At 37.9% G+C, this 27,568-nt stretch overlaps 1 long non-coding RNA gene across 3 annotated transcripts in view; it reads right to left on the bottom strand.

Moving 5' to 3' along the window:
• LOC137143230 (uncharacterized) overlaps positions 1-27,568 on the bottom strand; it is a 90,028-nt gene that overhangs the window by 22,025 nt on the left and 40,435 nt on the right. Inside the window, exon 4 of one of the 3 annotated variants that reach the window (XR_010917147.1) lies at positions 26,814-26,828. The exons of the other annotated variants lie outside the window; for them this stretch is intronic. This is a non-coding gene — a long non-coding RNA (uncharacterized lncRNA). Of the gene's footprint in view, positions 1-26,813; positions 26,829-27,568 lie in introns of those variants that run through there. 3 annotated transcript variants of the gene reach the window in all.

Raw genomic sequence — 27,568 nt, 5'->3', positions numbered from 1 at the left:
TTACAAAATAGACCCTCCTCCTGGGTTAAAAGTGCTTTTAAAAGAACTAGTCTTCCAATTTCCAACACAGAATGCTGTCTTTATAAAACATGTGGCATAAGAAAAATAAAACACTTCTTATCAGGATTTTTTTCTCCCCAACACAATACCATCATTGAATTTAGAATGTGGTGAAATGTTATACAGGCACATTACCAGAAACTAAAGTTTCGCAATTTATCCACAGTAGAGGGCTTGGCAATGGAAACTTTGCCAAACTACCTAATAAATGTGCCTCAAACCAGCCCTTATGGAGTCAATGGGAGTAGAGTAGAATGAGTGTAGACTCTATGATTCATTCAGTCCTTAAATTCTCTGCTCAGCTTGCAAATGATTCCAATTAGTGCCAATTTTGAGGGTATTTTTTGTGATGTAAAATGCACGTCCACTAGCCTGAGACCAATTATTTCACATTCTGTAGCATAGATTACCAGGAAGCTACCTGATACCTCTCAATAACTACCACCTTGATTCAAATTAAAATCAATGATCCAGAAGTGACAGGCTCCTCTCCTGAAACCAGTATCTCGAGATAACCAGTTCCCTAATTTATTTCTATCATATCTGTAATTAATACTGGACAAAGGAAAGCGATTGTGCATCTTATAGCATTTAGATGTGCATCAATCCTACAGACATTAAGAACTTGAACCACACTGATAATTAGTTACATGCATCAAAGGAAATAGAGACCCCAATGCATCATCAGGTGAAATATCCAATGCCCAAAATTTAAACTATTTCAACGGTAAGGTGTGACATGCATAATATGCTATCTTTCTGCCATCTGTTTTCCTCATGTATAACCATTACAGTGAATACAATAAGCAAACATTGACTTCGCATTTAGTGACCTGAAAAGTAAATATATTCACTGATGCAATGCCAAAGCCAGTATTTACTGAAAGGGAAAGCAAAACCTGATGATCACTGATACTGGAAGATAATATATTTCATGCTTTGTTAACTACATGTTAAAATGTCTTCATCAAACTAAGTAAAAATTATAGCATGAACTTCTGAAGTGTAAGGGGTTTGTTGTAAAGGTAAGGAGTTGTAAAATATTCAGCACATCTTTTGAACCAATCAGAGATATGGAAACATATGCAGGCAAATGGGACTACTTGCATGAGTCAGGGTTTGCAGGAGACCTTTCTGGGCTCAGTATCATTTGTTATAAAAGGAAAAGAGTTGCTGTCACAGAGAGATGACCTGCCCCTTCCAAGGCCTGTAATAGTCTGAATTTGTTGACCTTTATTGCAAAGACTGGGGCCATCCATATGAGCAGGGACAAGTAGAGAGCAAATACAATAGAGAGAATGGGATTTCTGTCTGGTTTGAAAGTGAAATGTGAGGTTCTAAACTGGATTGTGCACATGACTAGTGATCAAAGGTGAGTAGCAAGATGACTGCTTTGGTCAAGTCTTACTTTAATCGTCCGTTCCTTAAATGCATATCAATGGCACTCTTTGGTGCAGAGTTCCTTTAAGAACAAATTCTAAATAAATACATCGAAGGGCTTAAAAATGGAAATACTAAAGTCAAAGAAACAACAAGTGAAGGATGTTGCAACTTTGGTGGGGCATCTACTAATCTATGTAGGGATTAGCTCAGGAAAGTAAGGCCCAAGAAATTCAGCATCTTAAGACTGTAAGTCATGTATCTGTGCAGAGGCAGTCAAAATAGAAATAAAGCAATTAATCTGATGGGGATCAATGATAGATTAAGGGAAGAAAATGCTAGTCAGGTAAAAGAAACATGGAAGTGATCAATTAATTTATTTTTGAATCGCCAGAGTTTGAGAACTCAAAGCTAATAATGGACACTTTCTCGGATATATTTAGTTAATAAAGTTAATAAAAGAAAGTTTCTGTAACTTCCCCCCCCACCCTGAAGAAAGAGATAAATTAAAGATTATTCTTGAAGTAGCATAAAGACAACTGAATATCAAAAATATTTCTTTAAATGTAGAGTATAAACTGTTAAGCAGGCAATCATGAGTGGGTTTTCAATGGGGCTTTTAAATCTCAAAATGAAATGTGTATAGCTTTATTGCCCCTGGGCAAGAATTGAAATATATATATTTTTTTATTTAAAAAGAGAAACTAGATGGCATATGTATTCAAGAAACGTTGGTGAAACCAAACCTTCCATTAAATATTTCTAACTGTGCTGTATGTGCAAATGACAGAAGTGAAAAAAGAATAAGAAGTTATGGAATTTTTATCAAAGATTCTTGCTTCAGGGAGCCATCTTTAGATCTAGATCTAGACAGGAAAGCAATAGGGGTTTCTTCCCAGGTGGGGAAGATCATAATTAACGTAATTCAAGGAAGAAAATTAATTGTGATAGCTTAGAATATTTTATACCAAAAGCAAATTTCCCATTGATCCTGATGCAGGGATTCTAACAGCTGTAATATATTGAAGATAGGTAAGTATAATAATAATAATGATGACAGTGATAGCACTCTGGTGTAAAGAGTTATTAAGACTTAAATGTGGTAGTTTTCAATAATGATGGATGAATTGAAGATGAGGCATTTTCAAGGAAAGTTTCATGTATTGATTTAATTGAGTTTTATACACAGAAGATGATACATGTGATGGGACTAGGATCATTTCACTATCCTTAACATTGTTCCATTGGATTTGTTCCCAAGAAGAGTCCCCAAAAGTAAAAAATTTAGGAAAATGAAATGGATTTTTTTCTGGGATTTACAAATTGTACTATTTCTGACCAATGGGTGAATATTTAACATTTGTATTACAGCTACAAGATTCAGCCAGATCAGGGACCTATTGATCTAGGCACTGTACAAACTTATAGAGAATGACAATCCTTGGACAAAAGATATTACAATCTAAAGAGTCTTTTATTTTTATATTGAAGTTTCTATTTTTTTTTTAGCTGACAAACATTTTGTTGTATAACATGCAACAAAAGCCAGTGTAGTTCCTTTATCATTACTATTTTGTCACTTACTCCAAAAAAATATAAGCATCTCACCACCAGACACTGTGCAGAGTTTACACACCTGTGACCTAAGAGCCCCTCAATACCAACTGGCAAAAAGTTCACTGGTCTGTAACAGCAACGCCTACCAGGCCCAACCACCTCACTACATCTAACACTCTGCTTTCATAGTATTTATCCATAAAGGGCTGTGTGAGATGTCTAACAGATGCCTATGTCACACTGATCCTCCTAATTGTTGTGAGATGTATATAGGGCGATATTTTCAGGACATATGTACAAGTTCTTAAATATGTTCAGTTTTTGTGTCTCCCCAGGCAGGGTTGACAAGCAGGTTTTGCCAAACAAAAGGATGTGGAGTCACCTATCTGTTCAGGTCTCTAATATATATTAAGAATTTCAAGCAAAATACAAAGAAGCCCCATTCATATTTGAAAGTCAACAGTTTACACTGGAGAGGGGTGAGGACTGCACCAAGAATGAAACCATAGGGAGTCATCAGGAATTGAAGTCTTATACAATGATAAGGCAAAGATGTTGAGAGATGGTCAATTTCACTTTTTTAAAATTATATAGTAATTTGGATAAACTGGTTAGTACATAGGGCTCTAAAATAGGAAACAGTAATTTCCCCCCCTTACTGAATGTAATGTAAAATCATGTGAAAAAGGAAGGTTTACAAATCATTTCATCTTTTGGATATGTGGGTGTATGATAGATTGACATATAGTGCAATAGCTATACCAATGCATTGCAAGAGCAGATAAAACAAGTTAAAGGGATGCTGTCAAATTGCATTTGTTAAAATTGACTTATTTCGGATAACTGTAAATGGTAAATCCTTTAAAAACATTAAATTTTTTCCTCCTTCCTTTCTGATATTTATAAAGCCCTATTCACCAAGAAAAAAAGTTACTAACTATACAAGGAAAACATCGAAAGTGAATACATCCATGATTTTCAGATTATTGTTCCTTTAAAGTTTTTGAGCAGTACAGTTAGTTTTGTTTGGATTGGAGAAGCAAAGGCACTGCTATAGATACATGTCAGGTAATAACTAGCATAATATTTTGAAGGATTTGTAATGAATTAATCACACAATAATGGAAGTGGATTGATCTACAATAGTCAGTGGAGTAAAGTGAGGATATTTTAAGAAGTAATTCAGGCTGAAGTGACAGCATGAAGTCACTTCTAACAATATGTAGAATGCCAGCACTGATTAGGTTAAGTTACTTCCAACCACATACTAAATTGTTCAAAAGTAGCTCACATCTATTGCTTCATTAATAATGAAACCAAACAAGTGTAATTAAAAATTTGATACCATTTAAGACATTATAATCCTGCAATTTCAAAGCACTTTTCATCTTCCACAAACATTTGCACCTCAAGTTCTCCAAAGAGGGAGAAAAATATGATCCATTAAGGCAAGCAAACAAACTTAATTTTATCCTGTAGTGATGCCATGAGGGAAAAGATGAAAAACTAATTCTGGAAAAAACCCATTTAATATAGTGTTATAAAAATACATTAATTATAATTGTATTGCATAGTGTCACTAGTGGACAGGATTAGAGTTATATGAATGCCTTACCTGTTCATTTTCTTATCATGTTTTCATTTTTATTTCAGTTTAACTAACTAGCTCTCAATTTCCTAGGTTTATAATGCTTGGTTTCAGGACAATTCCAGTAATCTTATGTTTTGTTTTGAACTCTGATTGATGTATTGTTCTGAATGGGAATATGCTTGATTTTTGCTATTAAACATTCCACACATGAATAAAAAACTCAAAAGATCTTGTTCCCATGGGATAATGTTAATGAGATAAAGATAGGAAGTACTGACCAATTTTATTTTTGAAATTCAAGGACAGATTCACTGGTACTGTCTGGTTGGTTCCCGCCATTTTGGAGCAGCACAAAGCAGTCAGTTAAGCCAGCTTGTCAACTTGTTTAAATCACCAGAACAGCGCAAAGCATCCACAGCATACTAATGAATCTGGTTCCCAATTTGCTAGTATGTAGCCATGGAATTTTTAAGAGGAATGACAGTTAGCAGCCAAGTAATCTACCAATGAGAACTCTGGACATACATATAGTCACTTTCACATCACTTACTAGTCTTGTCTATTAATATATTACTACACAAAAACACGATATTCCATATAGAGCTGGTTGGAAAATTATTTCCTCCCCCCCGAATGTTTTGCCAAAAATGAAGACAAAAAAGTTCATTTGAAACTCCCGTAAAGTCTGATTTTTCCCCAAAATCTCAAAAACTTTCATCCCCAAACCAAAAGTGTCCTAAAGGTACATAAAATGAAATATCTAGTTGAGTAAAATCAACCTGAATGAAAATATTTCAGGTTTGTACAACAAATCAAAACATTTTGCTTCAAATAAATTTGAGATTAAACTATGTCTGCCTGTACTGCCATGGCACATCCTGGGAGTTGTCATTCAAGTGGTTCCTGTTCTCATTCTCCTGTGTGGACCAGACTGTCTGGCTCGAGGTACCATGGATTCACCTCATGCTGATCAGTTAAAATGTGTTATAGGAGTCACCTAGTTGGGGTGTATTATGTGAGATGCAGTCCAGCCAAACAGCCCAGTCGATAGAGGTGAATGGGGGCATGAGGCACTCAAAGCACAACTCCTATGAGGCATCACTGAGGCTTAGGAGGATGCAGTTTAATTTAAGAATGAGCTGATCTAAATCATTTGGGAACGTCATAACAAAAGGTTTCAACATTTCTGAAAACTGAAAACTTTTGATTTTTTTCCAACAATAAACTGAAGATTTCCAAGGAAAACAGACATTTCTGATATACACAAAAATAATTGAATCAAAAACCCCCTCAATTTTCCATTGACAAACAGTTCCAAGAAAACAGCTTTAGTTGTGTGAGCACAAAACTTGCATACCTCACCTTTTCATTTCCTTGCTTTTATGTCAAAACATCTAATAGCACATAACTCTTACTCCTCCACCCAGAGACACACACCTCACCACTAGAACAACCGTTGCACAGCACACAGAAGACACCACAACCTGAACTCATGCTTGGTAACAACAAGGAGCTCCTGAGCTGGCTGGACAGTTTCCTGAAGAACAGCATCCTCAACACAGTAGCTTTGTTGAAGTTGCTGAATTGAAGAGGGTGAACAAGCTGAACAGTTTTAAATGAGTCCTGGCCTTCAACACACCAGCAGCTCCACCTTCATAGAGGACTCTGGTCATTATAAATCTCATTCAAGTCAGCTAACTGTGGTGCGTAAGGATTAAGGTACAACAAACATCACTATTTTTTCTTTACATAACTCCAGAGTTCACCAAACTGCAATTAATCTACACATTTTTGATGTCCTACAATTTGCAGTTTTTAAACTAAAGGAAAAATAATGAATGAGAACTGTTTTTAAATGTTAGAATGTGAACTACTTAACCTATTTTCTTGAAAGTCCTCAGATAAGTCTGTGCTGAAAATGTGGGTAGTTTATGTGCTAAAAATGTGAGTAGATACAGTATGTTTTGTATATAAAATTAAGAGGTTGAACTTCCTCTTCAAATGCAAAGCAGAGCACAGCCTTAACTATGATATCACAGTAGTTCACCATAAATGTAACAATAATCATTAGGTACAATAATCATTAATAATGTAGTTCAATTGCAACTGAATTTTAAGTATAGTTTACACACAAGATTGTAATGAGTTTCAAGTATATGGAAAGCTTGAAGAGTGTTATGTTACTCCATTCTGAAAATCATTCAGTACAAGAGACCCAACAAAGTTTAAGTTTCTCTGAAAGATCCACTTTTAAATTATTAAGTCCATCTAATTAACAAATTTACTTGTAAATTCTCAGATAATACATTCACAAAGAATATGTGGTGTAGTTTTGTCAACAATACTGTTTATTCTTCATATATAAAAAGATTGAATTTCTGGTTTAAGTAGAAAACAACTATAGAGCTGCGACCAATGCCTCTATAATTTATCATATTTTTCCAGGCATAAAACAAATGCAGTATTTTTAAATTTAGATACATATTTTCCCATTTAAGTTTGGTATAGGCCTAGCTCACACACATTTTCCTTGTATTTGACTTTGAAGCTTTGAAATGAATCTTCCCTGGAAGTTGAGCCTCATTTCCAATAAAATACATTTTTATTCTTAGTATGTGTTTGAATTGCACAAGAATCTTAAGCAACTGTTAAAATGATTCAGGATTGCATTTAATGTTTACTCCAGAAGCTCTTTGACAAACATTTTAATTTTATTTCTCTCCTGTAAACCCATAAAACAGCATGGTCTAAAAATTCCTTACAAATATAATAATAAAAATTTAAATATGCATGTGTTACTTACACAGTTTTCAGTTAATTACATAGCAATATTGTCTTTTATACACCTTAATTAGATTAATTATTGATTAGTGCACTTTCCATTGATATTTCATTAACACGCAATAACTGTCTCATTATATCTGGATGAAGTTTTAAATTAATTAAAGTGTGTCTGGAAGTGAAAAGTTATGGAAACAAATGCAGCAGAACATCACTTTAAATACAAACTTTGCAACAGTAAGCATGTTAATTACAGCAGAGAAGAAAAATTAGACTACCTATTTTGAGAGTTTAATGTAATTAAATATAACAAAAACACTGTACAATCTTTTTCCACAGGATTACAATTTTAATATTAATAGCAGTGTGTTCATCTATCATAGTATGCTAAGAGAGATTATGAATTATTATAGCTGTTCTTTAAGATTATGTTCTTTGTTTATTTCAGACAGAATCTTTTATCTTTTAAACAGCATCCTAGATTTCTAAGTATGTGATTAGGACTGTTTATTTTCATGCTGATGAGCTACGAACTGTTTCAATAGGGTGACGCTGTAATTTTCACATGATCTGGCAAATAATTCACAGTACTTTTTATGTTGTCATTATCTGTCACATTTCTTGAGTTAAATATGAGTGCTGTCACTGGAAAGTCAGAAAGCTTCTCCTAAATTTCTCAATTTCATTAGCAATTGATTCAAATCATTTCCAGAAAATAGTCTGAATTGACATATGAATTGTAGTGGTTCCACAGCTTGGTGTTTAATTAATCAAACTATCAGGCTCACATTAAACTATTTATCAATCGTATAATGAACAGGAAATCTTAAGAAGTCCTCTATGTTTTTTTTTAAACTGAATGGAAGAAAAAGTTAAAAATTAGACAGGGTGGGGAACCAAATTGCTCTCAATCAGCAAAATTGCAGCATCAATAGCAATAATCTTTATGCAGACTTGAAGCAATGATAGAACCTTTTGACAAAATGGACTATGAGAGGTACTGTCAGCACAAAATACAAGTACAAATTTCTTTAAGTGACAGAAAGTCATGTCAGTTTGTAGTATGCAAGGCATATGCAGTGCAATTGGTGCAGCTTATTCATTAAAATGTGTGCTGTCTATATCTCCTTCATATTACCACATTTTATTTCAGAGTCAAAAAGCCCACAAACATCCTTCTGTTGTCCTTGTTGGAAAAGTTTTTTGGAAAAATGTAGGTATGTTTAAGCACATTAATACCATAAACACAAAGTAAAATAGGTTCACAGTAGATTAGTTATTTATTAGCACCCATTTTCTTTCAGAGAAGAATTTAAATTTGTTTGTGAATCTTTAAACATTAAGCATTAAGATTTTAGTTTGCTTTAAGAAAGAAATCACTACAGCATTTCCACACCTGCATTCTATTAACTCCTCTTTTCTTGGCAGAATAAGAGAATGACATACTAGACCATCAATCTTCCTTGTTTCTTAGATACTCTATTTATAAATGGGTGGAGATTTCTCCCTTCAAAGCTGATCTTTAAAATAATGTCTTAAGAAAGAGATTGCTCCTGACAAGGTATTTTAAGAGCCTATCTGATTGCTTTTGCCCCTTTTCTATTTCCCCAAAATTAGGCAAGAATATATGGCTATAATTTCAGGGCCATGGGGCTGGATTTTGATCCCAATTACATTGGTTTTAGACTGATGTAACTCTCTCCATAAGAGGTTTTTCTGATTTACACAGGGGTAAGCGAAAGCAGAATTCTGCCTCAGAAGTGAATCTGATATTGACATGTCAACTGCTACTAAGTAGAAAATAAGCTCTAGTTAAAAGCCCTGAATGTATCTACTTTTCCATTTCGTGAGTCAAATCACTGCTGTAGAATAACACTTATCCTGCAGTCCCATTTAGTGTTGCCTGTTTCAGGACTTCCAGATCAAGTTTCTAAAGTCATCTACAAGATTAACCTTGACTAAACACAAAAGCCTGCAAGAGAGTGATAAGATGGCAATTCTCTCAGTGTTTTGTGGGAATAAACAACATATGGTATTAATGTATCATGTGTCTTGAAATGTCATTTTAAGCCATTTTAAACCCTAATATTTATTCTGATTGTTAGCCTTATGATTTAATATAAAAGAAGACAAGGTTCAAATCTCTTAGACCACCATATCATTCCAACACATGTTTAAACAATATTAATTTTAGGCTAAAAAATGATAGTTACTTTTTTTTTTCTTAACGCTGTGTGGTTCTTTTGTCTGACAGCTCTAAATTTAACCTCCCATTAGTGACAAAAGAAAGTAATTCCCAACCCAACAGATTTGCATGTGTGTAATTTGAAATTACATAGCCCCACACTAAAAGATAATATTTCTATGGATTGAAGCAACAAGGGCAGTTTTGGATCGCGCTTTGTATCCCAGTGAAGTAGCTATACAGCCCTTGTCTTTCTAAGAGAACAGTTCAAGATGGAAAAATATTTTATTTCATGGTAACGCTGGACACATCAGATGGCATAGACCCATCCTGCAAACACTTATGTTTAGGAATAGATTTATTCACAAATAGTAGGGACTGTTCACATTCCTAAAGTTAAACATGGGTCACTCGACATGTGTATAGATATCACCAACTCAACAAGTTCATGAGTTCTCTCATTTTTAAGTTTCCCAGCAAATACTAGAAAATTATATTCAGTTGTGATGAATTATTCTGGCAAACAATTTTCAGCAAATACCGAATCCCCTATTAGTAAAGTCTAATAGCATTAGTACCTGTAGGTCCCTGGCTAGTTTTTTTGTTGTTGTTTTTTTTTTTTTTAATTAATTAATATAGTCAGTGGTCTGAATCAGACAGATAAATATTTATCTTCAGAATCCCAGAGCCACAATCCTATCTCAATATTATGGCTATGTCAGATCATGCGCCAAACTATTAATTCACTTAGGTGGACAACATACAAAATACATATAGTTAATTAATAGTAGTATAAATATTCACATTACAATAGCATCCAAAGGCCTAGGGCCCCCATTGTGCTGGGTGCTGTGGAAACACAGAAAAGGGACAATCCCTGCCCTGTAGGGTTTACAACGTGTAAAAGACATGAACAGATGAAGTGTCAAAGATGTGGATACATCAAACATGCAAATGAGTAATTTAGTACATCTCTAACTCAAGATAGAATACATTTTAGAAGCAGCATGGGAAGCAATTTTTTGTTGTTGTTGCAATATGAATATCTGGACTGAAACCACCGGTTTTCACACAGGCCACCAAAGGCCTGTCAGATAGTAATTACTTTCTGTCAATAACCCCCCAAGCCAAATTCGAGCTGGTGACCTAGAGGTGAAATACTCTATATCCCATTACAAATACCCTGATCCATTAACGCTCAAGCAAAATTTATTTCTGTATATGACTATGAATCCACAGGGCATTCCTGGTATGGCAACAGGATTGGATGCACCAGAACCAAAATTAGAAACACAAGAATATATATTTTCTATTAACAAAAATAAATGTGTGCAAAATAGAACAAGAATTTCAAACTCTCAGAGCAATTAAAGTATCAATTTTTAAAAGACAAATAACATTAATTATTTGTATTTGCAATAGTGTCTAGTGGCCTCACTCAGAATTGGGGCTCCATCGTGTTAGACACTGAATGAAAACACAGTAAGAGAAATCCTTGCCTCAAAGAGTTCGCAGTCTATGACTCATCTGTTCAAAAGAAGGAGCTTGGAGGAATTTAAGCACACAAATTCCATTGGCTTTCAATGGGAAGTGGGTGCCTAACTCCTTAGGCTTAGTTCAAAATGCCCACCTAAGTAGACAGACAAAAGATAGGAGGGGAAATAGATACAGAGAGGTGAAATAACTTACCCAAGATCAATACCAGTTCAGTGGCACTGCAAAAAATATAACTCAGTATTTTTAGTCCCAGTTCAGTGCTTTATCTGCTGGAGTGGGAATCATAAATCTCTTTAACAATACCTGTGCCCCTAACTTCCTTAGGCACTTTTGAAAACCACAGTCTAGATAGCACTGCATGTCTGCTCTTGCCAAAAGTACCATAGATTTTTCATCTCAAGATAAAACCTTGGTTTTTTATCTCAAGATAGTTCTCCTTAAGAAATTGTTGGTTGCTGTATTATTGATTCTGGGATGACTCAGAGCGATGAACATCATCTACCAAATATTCACCATCAGCACCCACTTACAGTTTCTGTACTTAAAACATTTTCATGGATCCTACCCGTTTGAGAGATATTCCATTATTTAAAATGGAAGTTGTGGTGGAATCAGTAACGTCTTTCAAACTTTTTCAGTATAACCATTTTAGAGCTTCCTCAGATGTCTTTCATCCAAGTATTGAGAAGGTCCAATCCTGCATAGTCAATGAGAGATCACTGGGATCTCAGCCAGAGAAGCAATCTCCAAGAGTGCGAAGAAATAGATTCAGTAACTTACACTTTTAAGGTACAGTAAATCACATTTTAAATCACGCATTTTCAAACAGAGTAGTATTAATTCACAGAAGTGAAAATATTTCATATCACTACAGATTGCAGGCTCAGCTACCAAAATGTAGTGCCTGCCTACAAGAGAGTAGTTGCAACAGATCTCTCTTGCAGGAAATAAAACAGTAAATTAAAACATCATTTAATTGGAAAATATACATTATTCATGAGGCTTGATTTTGTGACGATTTTAGCATTCATTGGGGGGGTGGCAAAAGGCAGTAGGTTTTGTTGTTACAAAACAGTATGAAACTTCAGTCACAACTCACTTCTAAATGTGAGCTGTTCGTAAAAGCTGCAACTGAGGTGAGTTTTTTTTTTTTGGGGGGGGGGGGGGAGGGGGAATTGATTCTTGGCCTACTGAGGAAAAAATGTGTATAAAGACGATATATATTCTCTGCCTGTAAAAAGCAAAACAACAACAACCACACACACACACACACAAAACCCCTCAAACACAACCAATCAAACCATTGACCAAATATTTGTATCTCTGAAAAATTTAGGTGGTAGAGACTCTGCTCAAAATTCTCACAAGTGACATGTACACTTTTGATTAAAAGGAAAGAACCACCACCACACACTTTGACACAGACAGGCCCAGGCACACCCAGGTAGGTATATTGCCTGTGTCAGACTATCTTCTCAATATTTCAACAAAGGGGGTCATGTGTGGTCTCTGCCGAAAGCTAAGAATTAGCAAATTGTCATGGTTATTGTGAGATGTTTGTACAGGAAACAATTTTAGAGTTATGTGAACTGTAGGATATTATGTTCCAGATATGTTGGGAGTGAAACCTACCACCTAGAGGGTGAATCTGAGATCAACCAATATGAGAACAATGGCTTACCAGGGACTGAGCCTGTTTGTGTTTATAGTCTAGGTCAGATGATGGCTTGAGCATTTATAAAGACAAAAGAACCCCAAGAAAAGTCTCTGATAGGGAACCCCTGGGTCAAAAAACAATAATCTATAAGAGAAGAAGAAAGAGGACAAGGAGACATCCATGACAGAGGAGTGCCTCTATCAGCAGGGGTTGTCTCAGGAATGGTGGATCCTATTTTTCTAGACTGGAGAAGTGCTGTTTAGAACTGATTTGGGTGAGAAATATCTATTATTTTCCTGTCTAATAAGGTAAGTATAGAATATAGTTTGCATCTTCTGTTTTTCTTTTACCTGTAACCTTATGTTCCCAAATCCTTTTAGATGCCCTTATGTTGAATCTCTATCTCAAGCTCTGTTAAATAAACTTTAATTTGGTTTTACTATAAGTATGTCTGAGAGTCTTGTGCGAAGGTAAGCATATGAACTGAAGAAACTGGTGAGCTATGTCAATCCAGCATTAGTACAGATTAGAATCTTCAGAGCTCATCTACTATACATTGGATTGCCATGCCCCAAAAGAGGCAAGATGGAGCATAGGTCCATGAATGGCTATTAGCCAAGCCGCTGAGGGATGCAATCCAATGCTCTAGGTGTCCCTGAACCTTTAGAAACTGGTCCTGAATGACAGGGATCACTTTATAAACTGCCCTGTTCTATTCACTCCCTCAAACATCTGGCACCAGCCATTTCAGATGACAGGATACTGAGCTATGGACCATTCCTCTGACACACTATGGCCATTCTTATGAGGCAGGGATCAGACTATCCCATAAGTACACTGGCCCTTTCCCACACTGGGGGCTTCTAAGAAAGCAGCACAAGAGCAGCTCTGTCTGCTCTGTGCCAGCTAGAGACTTTCCAACTTCCAGAGTAGTGCAAACGGGGCAAAATACAGGAAAGGAGAATATTTCAGGGCCAGTTTCTAACTCCATGTGTGTTAGTTTAGAAAACTGCATCCTCTCCAGTTTCCTAGACTATTCTTTTACATGGCCCCATGATCCAGAAGATACTCCATATTTGAACCATAGTAATTTAATAACAGTTAAACCAGGGATGCATGTTTAAGTCAAGCAAGAGTAGAGGGTGCATGAGGCCCTGAGGCCATAGAGATTAAGAGGTTGCTATATAACATAACAAAACAGTCTGCTGGTTGACTGGATATTTTATTAAATAATTGTCAGAGGCGGAGGCCTCCTACAGCTTGCAGATACCACACACACTGCAGAGAGAAGGATTTTTCTTCTTGATTAAAGTACACTATTTTACAGTCTTACACTAGTTTACCATGAATACTATTATGGGTTTGAGTCTATCATGGATATGTGGCCTATCTGGGAAAATGCAAGATTTATGCACACCGGTGTAGTTTATGCATGGATGTTTAGACAAATCCACAATTGCATGTAATGATCAAACATAAGCAGAAACGCACCCCAGATTGTGATAGAGTGAACAGATCGGAGTCTGGATGACAGCTAGGATTTATAGTGAAGTATTAATAACTCGCTAATCTTTTTGTGCATTCACACAACCATCCCCCCCCCCACACACACACACACAATTTAGATCAGGGATAGTAATTATCCTAACTATATTAAAGTCTATTGGGTAAATAATGAGTTCTGCAAAAGGATGTACATCAGATCTGGCGTTTGCAGTTGTCAGTTTTTGCCAAGGAGTTCAAGACGACTTGTGCACTCAAAAGAAATGCAATAAAAATGACTCCTCATATTTCTTGTCTGTCTGAATTAATTTTTTTTCATATAATGAAATACAGAAACACGTGTTTAAAGGAGGGGGGATAAGGAGGCATGATTTGGAGTCAGATTGTGCAGGAAGAGTTATGAGATACACATTCTCATCAGCGATGTAAAACAGGACTAGCTCTATTTACTGCCAGTGTCAGTGCAATCGATAAATAACCTTTTCAGTGACAAGAAGAGGGGAAGCGTGAGCACAATGCGATGAACTTCAAGCAGTAATATCAACAATGATTCTTTCTCTTTGCCTGCAGAAGGGTACACGACTCAGTGCTTGGTGGCAGAGAGAATATCTGGCGGCTGCCAGTGGGCTGTGTGCCCCCATCAAGATATGTGCAATACCAAACACAAGGCACATCATGTGAAAGTGTTGGTTTTCTGTCAGCACTTGTTGTGAGTATACATTACAAAAATCACCAAACATTCTCTCAACATGAGAAAAATAAATCAGAACGGTACTTCTAATGAAGTCTACTCCTCAGAAAATGATTAAGGGCATAAGTGCAACCAGAGAGGCACTTGGACTTGATGGGGTTCCAAGGAAAATGGCAGAAGGCGTTCTGCCCCTTTTCTTTGTCCACAACTCACTCTCTCATATGTTCTATCCATAAGAGCACAGGAACTGCAAAACTTAATTTCCAGGAAGAAAAAACAAATATCATGGAAAAGTTGTAGTATGAGACAGATTAAATTAATACTAATACATTTAAATGAATAAAAACAGCCAATGACATTACACACACTACTATATAGTAAACACTTTACTAAATCCTACTCTAGATGTGGAAAATGTGAAGGGGAGATTTGGACAAGGATGGGTTCAGAAAATTCCTATTAGTTAGGCTGTTTATCACAACTATGCAAACCACTTGAGAATGCAAAACTGGACCAGAAGGACTGGAATCTGAACTCATTCACACCAGTGTAAATCCAGAGCAGCTCCATTGACTTTGATGGATTTTACAGTGAATTTATAGCAAAGCATGAAAGAGGAAAATCAGGCTTGAAATCTAGCAAAACAATCAAGTTCACTCTGTTCTGGAACTAACCACAGCCAAGGTAAAACGAACAGAAAGGCTGCTGTACCAGGGCAAGACATACAGGCCTCACTTTTAGACAGCTACGATTATGATCATTGTTATTGAAAGACATCAGCTTTTAATTCATTGGACACTGGAAAGAACTGAGACTTCAGGATTCACCCCATTGTATAAGAAATACAGAAATATTAAATATAATGATAAATGGCAAAATACTAAGGGGAGCGAAGTGTGTTGCCAAACTCCGGGACTGGTACATGATCTGAAGCGTCAGCACAAGATCACTCTATGAACCATGTATGTGCTGCCTCAGCCTTTGAAACTTGTTTTTGCCCTCTACATAATATATTTCACTCATCAGTGGGAAAAAAAAATACAAAAAGGTACCTAGAGAATTTAGAAACATGGTGAGAAAACAAAATGAGCCTCATTTTGAAACAATGAAAGCTACTATCTCTGGGGGGAAATAAAACATTGAATGGAAGCCTTCTGTTTCCATTATTACACACTTACGTTGATTCTCCTGTACCCTGCCAAGACACAGGGAGACCTGGACACCTTGGCAACGGATGGATAAAAAGGTTTCCCATGCTCCTGTAAAGTATGGCAGGGTTGATGGAGCCAGAGTGAGCTATTTTTCCAGAAAATAATTCTTTAAAAGTCTATGTAAAATCTCTTTAGCTAAACAAATGTTCTAAGTGTACCAGAAATGTTACATTTTCACTGAAAAACACTCATAGGAATAATTGCCTGCATACTCATTTTCTGGGAGTCGCAACTAACTGCCAACAGATTTATGTTTCATGGAAATTCTTATGTACCATGACTACTAAATGAATTCAAATTAATATAGAATTAAAAAAAAAATCCAAACAAACTTCTTGGAAGAACTGAGTCTTCTCTGCATTGTGCAAAGGGATGTTCTCATCTGGAATATTGCATCCAATTGTTTGTCTTACCTTAAGTAAAATGGAATGGAAATTGAAAGCATGCACAGAAGGGAAATGAAGATAGAGGCATGACAGCATTATATATGTTGAAAGATGCCAAAAGCTAGGATTATTCATCCTGGAAAAGTTATATAGTTAGAGGAGACTTGCAAAATAAAAAAACTGATCAATTCCGAGGTGTGTTTATAGCTTATCCCCTGATATGAGAAAAAGGGGGCATTCCATGAAAGAAAAGGGAAGTGATTTCCAAACCAATTAAAGAAGATATTTTGTTATGCAGAGACCATTACATCTCATATAATATTGGTGGAAAGAATCCCTTGATTCCATTTAAACTGGCAATGCTGCTTCCACTTGGAAATACCATTTCTCTGCGCTGTGCGTGCAGAGGTTCTAGACTCCACAAAACAAGAAAGTGCTGCCTGAGGGCAGCTAGAACTCCATTGGCTGTTACATGGTGGTTCAGCTTTGACTGAGTGGCACCCAGAATAATAAATAGCACCACCACCACCTAGCTGTCATATAGTGCTCATGTCTTGGATCCACAGCCTCTGTGCTACACCACAGTTCTTAAACAGTCTCCTGGAGGAAGCCTTTAGTGTGCCAGAGCCCCAAGGGGGCCCACTCTTCTTTCAAGGCAGGCCATGCAGCCTCACTGCCTCCATGACTGAGCTACAGGGCTCCAGCCCTCCTATTTCATACTATGAGTTCTACCCAGAAGACAGACTCCTGGTAAAGGCTTGTTCACTCCTCAGGGACAAAAGCTCCACAGCAAGTATTTGCAGTGACATCCCAAACAGCATTTTCAAAACAGAGTGGGATTCATCAGTTGCCTGAACACAGCACTGGAAGTCCTTAGGTTAGCTTAGAGACATAAAGGTTAGAGCGGAGTCCTTTCTGGTCAGCCACAATTCACCAGTCAAGTTGTACTGAACTATATTTTCATGCTCTCTCTCTCTGCCATCCTTCTTTAGTTAGTTACCAATGAAGAACTCCAACCTTCTTCCACAGCCCACACACTTATCCTCTGAGGGAAACATCTGTCCTTTGTTCTTAAGATGGGGCCCCCCCTGGGAGGCAAGGAAATCTCTTCCCTCTGGGTCATTGGTTGCTAGGTGTTAATGTCCTGGTGACTAGGTTTTCCAGTAACTTCTTGGGTTTTCTACTGATATAGGATGGCCTCAGCCAATCTTTTTAATGACCTAATCAGTACATTCAGACTCCTAGGTAACATACACCTGTGTCTCAGTCTGCTCTGAGAACAAAAAATCCTTTCCCCTCCCCCGACTGGGTAGTAATACAAGTACAGGAGGAATCTGAGCCACACATAGGCTTCATTAAAATATTACAAAAAATTCCCACTTCATCACAGATAGTAGGTCCCCAAGAAGATGATCAGTATCATTAACCCCATTTCATAGAAGAGGAAACTGAAGCATGGAGCGCTAAACTGACTTGCCCACAGTCACCTAGCCGCTGAGCTGGAAATAGAATCCAGTCCCCATCCAGTATTTTACCCACTAGACCACACTGCCTCTTACTGGCAGATTTATTGGATAAAGGTGTAGAACACAGAGGAAATGAGATTCAATGTGTAATAATGCATGCAACAAATGAAACTGAATTGCAAACACATTAAACTACAATGAATTCAATGTATTTACTTTTCTCACAAGATTCTTTGTTTTTTGACAGATTCTGCTGCATAGTCAACCAATGCAACTGTGTTATAACTTAAAAATGGCCATACTGGATCAGACCAATGGTCCATCAAGCCCAGTATCTGGTCTTCAGACAATGGCCAATGACAGGTGCTTCAGAGGGAATGAACAGAACAGGTAATCATCCAGTGATCCATCCTGTTGCTCATTCCCAGCTCTGGCAAACAGCAATCCTTGCCCATCTGGCTCATAGCCATTGATGGACCTCAATTTATTCAAGTTTTGGCAGCCCTTGTGGCTGATGTTTAGAAGCAAAGCAACAGACACGGTTCTCACTGTTTAAAGCTATTTGTTCAGCAGGTATCAAGAATCCAAATAAACTCTCAGTTGGTGGCCTTAAGATAGAATTTCCAATGCAGAATCTCAGCTACAAATGTGATTCCCCTCTTCTGCAGACATCAAAAAGACCACCTCTGAACATCTCACTCCTGGCTGGCATCTAAAAATTGCTGCAGTGCCAATAGCTGCAGGCCGTTCTGCAATCTTGTTGCATAGCATCACATAGCCATCTTGGGGCAGCCAAGGTCAGCCATGTTACTCCTGATTGATCTATAGATGCTGGACCAAGCACACTATGGCTTCTCTCTCTACTCTCTTACGCAGAATTCTCTGAATCTAGTCTTATAGCTTAGAACATTCTAGCACAGTGGGGCATTCTCTCTCCTCATTTGACCATACTGGAAGGGGCCCTCTGGTAGCAGAGAGGCAGGACACATTGAAGAAATTCCCTAATCTAGGTACTGTTGTTCATCTTTATTCTGCAGAGATGCTCAAATGCCATCTAAAAACAGAGGGGAATGAGATTATGAGGAAACCAGAGTTATATCTTTGTCTTAAAATATAATCTAGGGGCATATATTACACAGTATGTCTTTGTCCCCGTTTACTCGCTGGAAATGTACGTGGCTGATGAGTCTGCTACTCTTTTTAAGCTGATGGATGTGGCACTTTAGTTCAAGCAGTAGAAACGTGTGCTTTTTAAATCCTCAGGTTTCAGGTTCCACCCTCTCAGACAACCCAACCGGGGGGGGTACCATTACAAATAATTCACTGTTGACCAAGGTGAATATTGAGGCTGAATTTTAAAAAGGAGTCTCAGTTAACGGAAAAGATGACAGTTCTTTAAATCATACAGTATTCCCCTCTCCCATGCCCAGGTAAAAAGTCAAATGACGTCTAATGCCTCAAAGCCATGCTGAGTTGGTATGGAGTGAAGACATGAAGCTTGTAAGAGGCACTGAAAAAAAGACGTATTCTGGTAAGTGCTCTCTGACATGCAGTTAACTCCAGTGCTAGCTAGTATGCTAGGGATGGGGCCATCACTTCCCCCTTGCCCTGACACTTCCACACGGTGGAACACACACAGTGACATGTTGGGTTCACCCCGGCCAGTAAGGGGCCTTGTAACCCTGGGTGTCATGTGGCTGTGTAGCTTTGGTCCAGAGCCCTAACCTGAACAGTCTGCCAGTACCACACAATCTTCACCCTGGCTTTGCCCAACCAGGTTACTCCTTGCAGGCTGACCTGCGTATCCTTCCAGCCCTGAATTCACCCCAAAATTATCTTATTGCTGGGACCATTCCTTCTCTGTGGACCTTCACAGAAAAACCATTAGGTTCGCTACCTTTACAGAGAGAATAAAACACTCCTTACTGTTAGCTTTCTACAAGCACCCGCTTTACTGAACTTATGCAGACTGATGACTTAAAATGAAAGCAAAACAAGTTTATTAACAAAAGAGCATGGATTAAGTGATACGAAGTAAAAGGGATACAAGGTAGAGATGGTTACAAGCAAATAAAAGTGAAAATACGGATCTAAAAGTCTAAAATTTAATCTAACCATGTAAGGTCTGAGGCCTTATTTTTCTGGTTAAGCTTAGGCCTTGTTCTTGGGCTAAGCAGTAGCAGCCATATTAGGAGAGACCGCAGCCATAAGCTAAATAGCATGTAGTCACATCTTCACATTCTGAAATTACAACAAGGCAATGTAATATCAGGCTAAGAAGGAGCTACTATCCAAATAGTACCTACCACCACCAGATAAAGAAACAGACCTTAAAAGCTATAAAGAAAACTTTGTTCAATAGCATTCTGTCTGGCAAGGAATCTCTTTTCAATAGTTGTGGTTATAAAGTCTATACTTGTTTTGTCTTTATGGTACCCAATTTTCTATTGTTTATCTGAATGATTTCTGTCTGGTTCTTTGATTGTTTCATAACTAGAAGTGAAACATTTAAATCAATTAAGGTGATTAGATATGATTGGTTAAAGAATTATTTTGCAGTATTATTGGTTAAGGTATAGCTAAGCAGGACTCAAGTTTCACTAGAAAAACTGGGGTCCAAGAGGGAGACCAGCTGGAAGAAAAAGGGGACAAGGAAGAGGAAAAAAAGACCTGAAGGAAGAAGAAGAATCCACCTCCAAAACAGCCCAAGATCAGAGCTGCTAGAATCCTTTGCACGACAGTGACATGCAGCAACCAGAATACAGAAGAGACTGACTTTCCCTGGTCAACAGGGAAAGTCCTCCTGCCTGATCAGGATTGGTGAGCATAGTGTTGTATGCTTAGCATGTGTACTATGTTTGGTAATCGTTAATAAATAGAGGTTACGGTTTTTACTGTGCAAGACTCACTCACTGGTAAAATCCTGCAAACGCGCAGTGGTATACACCCGAAGTCCTACGAATTGGGAAAGGGAGACCCTGAGCCCTTGAGTGTGAACTAGGTAAGGGTAGGTGCCTCTCCCTGGAGCCCTACAGACTGGGAAAAGGTGGGATGCCCTAGAACGTGGGTAATAGCAAGATACAGTTTTTACTCAAAATGGTTTCTCACCCACATTCTCTCTTCAAGCCTTCTACTGACCAGTCTGGCCAGGACTCATCATGCTTGGTTTCTGTCTCCCCTAGATAAAGGATAAAGATGGAGTCTCGTTCTTTTTCTTATATCCCCAAAGGGATGTCTTTGTCTGACATGTCAGGAAGGCTTCCTGAGGATTCAGTCTCCTATGTCTCTCTGGGGTACAGGAAACACATTAATGCTCTGTCTCTCAAGTTCAGGATCAGGATAACCCCTGCTGGTTTAGCTCTATGGCCTTGTTTACTGCTAATATTTAAATGAGATAAACCTACGTCCCTTTTCCTAGGACAGCCTGTCCTAGGTAACCTTTACCTAGGCTAGTCTGCCTGGTCTTAAACATGTTCTAGTAATATCACACAGTTAATTCATAACTTCACATATAAAGCTAGCACATGCATTTTACAATGATATTAATAACCAGTGTATTTTTAGCTTTCATATGATACCTAACAAGGTATATTTTGTATAAATATTATTGCAGTAGTATGCAGGGTGTGAATACTGGGGTGCCTAAGGCGGCGCTCTCTCTCTCACACACCCCCTTCCTGAAATGCTTACAGCTAAATTATGGCTGCCTGCATTGTGGCTAAATTATGGCTGCCTCCTTCCTTGCTTACCCAGGCTGAGGCACCTCAAATTTAGTCCATTACTGAAGTCAAAAGCTATTGAGTTATTCATTGTTACAATTTCTAGGAAGAAATCAGTGATTTGGGGGTATCTTAAAACCTCATGCTGGAGAGGAAATGCATTTTTTCTGTCAAACACTGATGCACGTGTTTTATGCATGCTTGTTGTTTTTTAAAAATTCAGTTGATTTTCATTTTTTAAATATTTTTTTCCACATTAGCATGGATTTATCATCAGGTGATCAAAGACTAATTATATGACATTTTATGCACACAAAAATCAATACTACACATTGTAGTTAAATATGACAGTGTAGTGGGAGGGTGCGAATGTCATCTGATTGGGTTGATGGAGGACAATCATCATCACACACAGCTAATATTGGCTTCTAATGTTTCAAGGCAGATGATACCAGTTAATCCTTCACTCTTGGGGTCTCCTCACCTTTAAACCTTTTTAAAATGAAAAAAATGCCAACAATTAAAACAAACCAAGAAAGCAGACTGGGTGTTGTGTAGGTCCTAGATGCCATGCACAGTGTGGTAGGATACTTGGACCACACTTATAGCATGAGCCCCACCAACACTGGAGAACCTATGAATTTGATCCAAAATTCCCAGGATTTGTTTAAATCAGAAAAAGGATAAGATGGAAACACCATTTCCAGCTCTATGATAGAAGAGAGGAAATCTTGTGCAAGCCAGATGGCAGCATCTGAGTTTGAGAATGAAAATATCCATCCTCTCAAGAGGTAAAAGACACAGTTTACTATACCTCACTGATGCTGGAATGCAAAACTGAGATTGCAGAAAAGCAGACGAGGATTTAGCAATGCAAAAGTATTGGGGTCCCACTCAGTAAGAAGGATGCCAAAAATCAAATTCATGGGTAAATTATTGTCCACAGTGCACAACTTGTATGAGCCTATATTTCAGTGAGTTTCCAGGGGCACCAGGAAAAGGCAGATAAACTGCAGTGATGGCAGACATCCAAAACATGGCAGAGCTCTAGAGCCCGAAAAGGGAGGAAAATATTTGATTTACATAGGGCATGCAATCCCCATTTTTGCACCAAAGGTAAATCACCTAATTCAGAGTAGGTGGATTAAGGCAGTAGCTTTGTTTAAATTGTCCTTTACAGCTGAGAAAGCGAACATACTTTGTGATACAAGATGTGATTCTCTTTCCTTGGAGAACATAAAGAACAACAGGGGGAAAAGTGACATGGTCTAATCTGGATAAAGTAGAAGAATATTTGGTCAGCACCGAACAACAGTACTAGAGTTCTGGCAAATGCAGAAAACCTTCAGTTTTTAAAGAACATGGACTGGCAGATTTATGGTTTCACATCAAATTGATCTGAAACTCTCTGGTTCCATAGAATCATAGACATTACACACGTAAAGGACCTGTTAGAAGAAACCTACTCCACCTTCCTACCAATGTGTGATTATTCTTCATTGTACAGTTGTATACTCAAGTCTAGTTTTAAATATCTTAAATTGGGTTTCTACCACTTCCTCTGAAGATTATATACTGCTTAATCAATTTCAGCATCAACAGACATGATCGATTTTTTAGTGTCTATGTGCCCCATTCTCCTCTCTCACCAGTTATACAATGGTGTAAACTCTACTGAAATCAATAGTTACTGATGCATTCTAGGAGTAGCAGTGATGGAAGGATCAGGTCCCATATGTACATGGGATAAGTGCACTCTACTAAGCAATGCTTTAATCTAGGTAGAGAACGGACTTTTACAGTGTCTGAGGCATGCTGAGTGAAGAGCACAATCAATACAAGAGCTGACTCATCCCTCCAAAAAAGAATTAAGAAAATCGACTATTTTTTTATACACACAAACTCATTTTATACATTTGGGAAAAAAGATTTGCAATTCATGGTTGGCTGAGAGAAGTTCACGTCTTGATTGTAGAAAGAATAATCTTTCTCATCTTCCAGATTCATTCAGATGCAAGGCAGCAGCTGGTCTAGCTGCAGTTTGTCTTGATTTGTATGCAATGTCAAGTTATCTTTTTGTCAGCCAAACCTTAAAGTTCACACATTGTACATAACGATATCAAATGTTTCACTGGTGTTTTTAATATGATTTTAACTGTAATAGCAAGATTAGTTGGGGAAGGGAAAATACCATAATAGGATAAGGTAGTTTAAAAGACAAGGTAGCCTTGCTGCTTTTGCAGACACTGTCACTTCTCCAGCTGATCCACCCTGGACTCCAGGCTGTTAGCTCTCAAAGCTAATTTATCAAGTACGGAGTTCATCAAGGCTAGAGCTAGCTGTCACGATCCACTGTTACACCCCAACGCTAGTTATAGGTGGTCTTACAATTTTGGCAGAATTCCAAAAGAACACCAGATTTTTGGTGGTTCCAAACTGAACTCCTGTATTCTTTATGCTAGGAGCCCAGGATACATGAAAAAGCCCTGATTGTTAAAGAAATAGAAATAATACTTCCTAAAGAACCAGTCTGGGCCATTATTGCCTACTCAGAAATCCATAGAATTCAACGGCAACTTACCTGCTGTATCACCCCTTAAAAGATTGAAGGTGCACTACATTCTACAGCCAGTTGCTAGCTCCATTGGGTGGTTCAAAGCATTACCTTCTCTATACCCACTTCTAACATTCATGATAGCAGGAAGCACTATTGGTAATTTTGCACAGGGTCCCATGCAGGTTCCGGCAAATCTAAGGCAGAAAGAGTAGGAAAAGACTTCTTTGTTGCATAATAAGGCCCATAATCAGACAAACCTGGAGACTGAAGCTCTTTACCTACAGATCAGGCAGTACAAGGCAGTGGCTCTTGCAACTGCCCTGCCAATGTGCCTCAAGATGAGCTTCACTGAAACTTTGGGCAGTATTTTGAGACTGCCAGTCAGGATACAAATTAGTGTCAGTTATGACTGGAGGAGAGTTGTTTGTGATGGGAACATACAATATATGTTCAGACTAAATGGACTACAAACAGTAAGGATTTGATTGCTACTGAAGTAAGTCTCCCATTTGGATCATCACAGTGGCCTATTTACAGATCCCCTGAGCGCGCAATCCCCCGATTTGCTGCTTTTTGAAAAAAATCACACCCCTCCTTCTGTATCTTAAAACTGAGGCTTCTATTCCCAAGACTAATGCTTTCCCCAGCAGTAAATGGTTGCATAATGGAAAACATACAGGGAGGAGATCATATTCTGTGCCTCAGAAAATGTAGAGATGGGTCTGAATCATGAAGCAAGAATTCTAACCCCTTAAAATACAGGGCCCAGGATCTCAGATAGGGGTTTATCTTGGCCATTAGAGAATGACTGAGACTGGCTGTGAAATTTGGATCAGAGTTCAGATTTGGAACCCAAAGATCATATAATTTTAGTTCTGATTTTTTTTGTTTTTGTTTGGTTCATCTCTAAATAGATTTTAATAGCTTTTCTTAGAAGTCACCAACACTCTGTTTAGACCATCAACTTCGCACGTTGCATTTATAAATATTGTTCGCAGACCAAAAAAAAAATCTCACCCCATTGAGATCCTCCATATGTTTAAGTGACCGAAGTCCAAGTAATCCAAATAAAATCATCACTCTGGACATTGATAATATAAAATACTCAGTAACCCAATTTGATCAGAGAAAAATCTCTTAAATGAATAATGAATATATCTTGCGTTTATATAGAATTTCTCACCAGAGACTTTAAAAAATATTTACAGATATTAATTAAGCCTCACAATACCCATTTTACACCTTTGTAAAATGAATCACAAAGTGGCTACACTGCAAGTCAGGGGCAGATCCAGGGATAGACTGCCATATCTTGACTGCTAGTCAAAAGACTATAAAGTCCTTCTAGTTTTAATATCTCCAAAATTCCTCTTCAAGAAAAGTTTACCAAAAAGAAAGAAAAGTTACGTAAGAAAAGTAAAATAAAAGTTTACCAATAAAAATGTGAGCATTAGAGATGTATGTCACAGCCCTTGAGCAATGCAAGGCAAACTTTTGTATAAAGGGAAGAGGAAAACAGACAGAGATGCACATTATAAGACAAGTAAAAGAGTAAGCCTATATATATCGCATGCTAGCCTTAAGGCTCTTTTTCAAGAACATCGCTGGAGAAAAAGCTGATTACATTTCTAATTTGGATGTCATTAGTAGTATTTGGCTGTGTGCAGTATTTCTTTTGGCTAAATATATCACAGTATCAACATGTTGAGGCCATATAGGTATTCTTCAATTATGCTACAGTATCACTTTGAAATATGTTTCAATTTAAAGTGACACAATAAGCCTACAACATTCATTCACTCTTTAATTTGAATCACTGGTAATACAATATGGATACAACAGACAACATACCCTCTATTAGCAATTTTACAGTGAATCACTGCTGGAGTCTGTCACCTTAATATTTATTTAACTGAGCCCCATATGATCTATTTGAACATAGCACATATTCCTGTCTTTTCCTTTCTGACATCATGTGTATAAAAACAAATTTTGTTCAGTGTATGAAATATGTATACATCTTATGCAAAAAGATTTATAAATGTATGAGATTATACCCTAAAGAATTAAACAAATGCAGAATATCACTAATTATGTTTATTTATGCTTATTTACTTTGTGCACACAACCTCAGGGCTGTATTTTTATAAGCATATAAATGGCGCACGGCCCAGGAAAAGCAGGGTAGATGGGTTAGGATCTCAGTACTGAGACAGGATTCCATGTCCTAATAACCATGGACTCTAACTCTCATTCACTGCCAGCCATATCCTGGGCTGGATGCACTTCCTCTTGCTGGTGACATAAGAGCTTTCACTCTTGCAAGGCAAGAAGAAACCACCACCCACTGTGCAAGACCCATAGTGTCTTGAATGCTCCCAGATTCCAAAACTTACTTAGAGGAAAATCTATTCAATTAGTGAAGTAACACAAGCACTTCCAACGGTGATCGCCTCCCACTTCACCATCCACAGTGTTCTCTTCCCACTCCACCATCCACAATGATCAGGATGACTCTCCAACAAACAGTGATGGAAGCAGCAAAGAGACCCTAGACTTCTCTTCCATGAAGACACCAAACCTATGCCTGAAGAAATTTTCTGGATCACAAGTCACATCATAACTATATATCGGGGTAGCCAAACTTACCTGCCTCCCGCCTCCCCACTGGGCAGAATCCTCTAGCCCCACCACCTTGCTGCAGGGCAGCTCCTCTGAGGTCCCCATCCCAGTCCAGTAGGTGGAGAATGGGGAGGGGCATAGGGGCCTCTGTGAGCCACAGTTTTAACTGTAAAAGAGCCACATGCAGCTCATGAGCCACAGTTTGGCCACCTTTGCAATATACCTCCTGTGGCCCTAAAAGCACCTCAGTGCCAGAGGGCAGTGGGTTCCCTGGTATGTAGTAGAGCATCTCAGTTGACCTGACCAGTTCAGTGCACCCTCACTGTTGTCATATTTATTTAAAAGGTGTCTTGTAATGTATCATTGGGAAAGTAGAAACTCATTGATCATTAATATTCTTACGTGACATGTATGGTTGACATACAAAAAAATCCTACACTAATGTGCTGGAAATATGTTTCTCAGATGTGTTTGGCAGACAGTGCCTAAGCCCAGCCAGTTCGAGATAAAGGAATGTTGTTTTGCAGGCTTGATTGGAGACCATGTAAATTAAGCAAGGTGTGACCTGAGACAATGAAAAGCACATTGCATGCAAGGCAAACAAAACCAACAGGCAAGTAAGTGGGGAAAGATGTCCACTTAATCTCAACAGGGGATAGAGACTGCACCTCCAGGAAGCCTTCCTGCCTCCTGAAACAGGGTCAA

This window comes from Emydura macquarii, unplaced genomic scaffold (genome assembly GCF_026122565.2).
Source record: "Emydura macquarii macquarii isolate MOO-44397 ecotype Brisbane River unplaced genomic scaffold, CSIRO-AGI_Emac_v2 contig_67, whole genome shotgun sequence".
In the NCBI taxonomy this organism is placed as follows: Eukaryota; Metazoa; Chordata; order Testudines; family Chelidae; genus Emydura; species Emydura macquarii.
Note: the sequence above shows the minus strand (reverse complement) of the source record. Positions and strands in the feature narration are given on the sequence as shown.